The following is a 3,086-nucleotide window of genomic DNA, read 5'->3' as shown; positions in this document are numbered from 1 at the left end:
ACTGTTTATGATCTTTGACATTGCTGGCCAAAATCTACAGGCATATAGCGGATTCTTATGAGCTCAGTTCCAGACCACCTTGATAAAGTGAATGGCAGGAATATTTTGGTTTTGCAAGGTATGATACAGCATAAAGCATTGTGTATGCCTATATTTTACTGTAGCTTCTATTAAGTGTACAATAACATTATGAAAACATTTGGAATACGGAGGCAATTATCAAAAATGTGGCAGAGACGTGAAGCAAGCACATGTTGGAAGACTGGCTCTGCTAGACTGACAGTCATTTCTATTGTTGCAGCTTTGAATACTTTGTCTCCTTCCTCGCTGAACACAACATGTTCATTTCTCCACATGGATTCACTTCTCTGGGTCTTTCTAAGTTAATCTTTTAAAAGCTAATTTCTCTGTCTCCATTTCAACCCTTACCTACTCTAAGCAACAAACCCAAGAGGATATTTTTACTTTTTCCCCCCATCAATTTCTCCCTCTCTCCAAGTAAACTCTCCCTCCCCCACAAACTACCATATATCAGGTTTCCAAGACTGTACATCTTTATGGAGCAGACAGCCTCATCTCTCTCCCGTGGAGCAGCTGGTAAATTTGAACTGCAGACCTTGCTGGTTAGCTGCAAGTCTAACACAGCCCACAGTGCCACTAGGGGCTTCCAGCTCAATGGTCAGAAAGAACCCAGGATGGATTTAGGGCTCTCACTGTAAACCATAGCTTTTGGCAAACCTACCGTTGAGAATTCAACCTCTCATATATTAAAGTTGTAGAGAAGTGAGAATACTCCTCCACTCGTGGTTGGGTACAAGCTGCCGACTTTTGAAGGTCATTTAGTTTATGATACATCAAAGTGGAAAGGTGCCTAACAACCTCTTTCTAAGGATTTATCCCAAAGAAATGACAGGGTGAAAATGTGCACACATAAAAAAAACTGTTATGTACAGCTGTAGTAATTGGATGGTGCCCATGCCCATCAGCAGAAAGAATATCAATGACACAAAGTCTAGATAGAACATGTAGAAAATGAGCTATCGCTGCCATCACTAAAGTGAGAATAAATAGACAGTTTGTTCTGGCATTGAGAAATGCCTTTGATCTACTAGATGAAGAGAAGATAGGATATGAACCAACTTTTGCAAAAATATTACATAGACACCCTCCAATGTATTTAATATGCATTATATAAAAGTCTACACACATAAAGAAGAAAAGTCTGGCAGAATGTACACTGATTATTAATGATGTTTTTTTCCCCCTAGGGAAGGAGTTGGAAGGGAGGATAAGGAGATTGTCCTATTCTTGTGTCATTGGCAGGATTCAGATGACCACAAAAATCAAAATGATCTCCATGGTTGAAGGACCTTTTCTTAAACTGTATCTATCAGCTTAGTTCTCTCTTCAAGAGAAACCCTTCACTCTTATCTCTAAGGCCTTGACTGGGTCACCTTCCCCCAACTCCTCTTCCTCACAAAGCCCCAGGTCTTTATGTAGCCTAATGTCACCTGCTTGTCTACCCCTCTTCTGCATTGATATTTCATGTCTGCATTCTCAAGTCCATACACAATACACAATTCTGGGCGCCAGATAAGTACCCAATTGGTTAAGTATTCAAAACATCTCTCCAATTGCAAGACTCAAAACTGCATCTGAACCAGCTGCAAGGTGGCATAGAAATGCAAATTCTCTACTCCCGCCTCAAACTATGAATAAGAATTGGTTAGAAGTGTAGAACAGGAACGAGCCTGGAGAAACAATTTTGATGGGTGTGTGTGTGGTTGGGGAAATTCCCGTATGGAATTCTGTTCTTAGAAAGGTTATTGTAAATATATACATTAACATTACAAAAAACACCACCCAAACCCATTATCATCAAGTTGATTCCAATTTAGAGCGACCCCATAAAGCGTTTTCAGGATTTCAGAACCACAAGAGAAAGCAATCACAACGTGGGACGCTTGGGATTGAACTGCCAACGTTTCGGGCAGCAGCCCAACCCCAAAGTGCCACCAGGGCGCCTAACACATTGCCTTGTCAATTCCGTTTTACTGCGGTTTTCGCGACGAAATCTCGACCAGAGCGGACAGCCTTGTCTTTGTCCCGCAGGACAGCTGGTGGTTTTGAACTTCTAACCTTACGGGTAGCAGTCCCTCGCTTACCAGAAATGGCCTAATTATTAACAAACCCAAAGTTGCCTTGTCCACCAAAAGAAAAAAACTAATAAAATAAAGACCCACGGGAGAAAATGTTTATCGTCAAATTGAGTTTTGCCTGCTACCTGCTCAAAGGCGTCCTGGTGGCGCCCTGGGTCGCGGGCTGGGCTGGAAATGCCCCGGCCGTCTGAGTCTGTAAAGACTGGGAGTCGGAATTCGTTTCCTTTCTTGGACTCCCAGTTCGCCCTGCTGCACGTACTAGGATGTGTGCCTGTGGGCCGGCCTCAATCGTAACACAAAACAGTGGATCTTGCGGCAGTCCCTGCATTGGTGTTCCCTGGTGGCATAATGTTTATTTGTTGGGCTGCTAACCGAAAGGTCAGAAACTTCGAAACCACCAGCCACTCGATGGAAAAAAGACAGGGTTTTCTACTCCTCTAAAGAGTTATAGACTAAAAAGCAAGAGTTCGTCTCAGAAACTCACAGGGGGCAGTTCTACCCTATCCTCCAAGGTCCTATAAATCAGAATTGACTTGATGGTAATGAGTGAGTTCAACTATGAATACAGGCACAAATCACAATATTACCAGGGCCAATCATATTGTTGCCCAATAAAAATCATAGATAAGTCTGTATGCTCACATAACATTAAGAGGCTTCAAATATTATTAATAAACATTCATACTCATGCTACTTTTTTCCTTCAACTAATTTTGGAAATTAGTCCTTTCTGTCGATCTTATTATATTAAGAATAACACACTCTATCATATACAATCTATTTACCTTTAAAGTATTCATATACATGCATTTCAATTTATAATTTGTTTTCCTCATAATCATAAATATTTTATTTCATGCATGCAATTCACTATCCTAGAGATGAGGCCCCAGTCGTTTCAGGTTGACAAAGGGCCTGTCGGGACAA

At 41.3% G+C, this 3,086-nt stretch overlaps 1 protein-coding gene across 1 annotated transcript in view; it reads right to left on the bottom strand.

The window, feature by feature from the left end:
* Window positions 1–3,086, bottom strand: part of GDF3 (growth differentiation factor 3) — a 6,229-nt gene that overhangs the window by 1,704 nt on the left and 1,439 nt on the right. The gene's annotated exons all lie outside the window — the stretch shown is intronic.

The sequence above is a fragment of the Echinops telfairi genome, unplaced genomic scaffold (genome assembly GCF_000313985.2).
Source record: "Echinops telfairi isolate 266 unplaced genomic scaffold, ASM31398v2 ScPeMD7_40;HRSCAF=151, whole genome shotgun sequence".
NCBI classification, from domain to species: Eukaryota; Metazoa; Chordata; class Mammalia; order Afrosoricida; family Tenrecidae; genus Echinops; species Echinops telfairi.
This window is presented reverse-complemented; position numbering and strand designations above follow the sequence as displayed.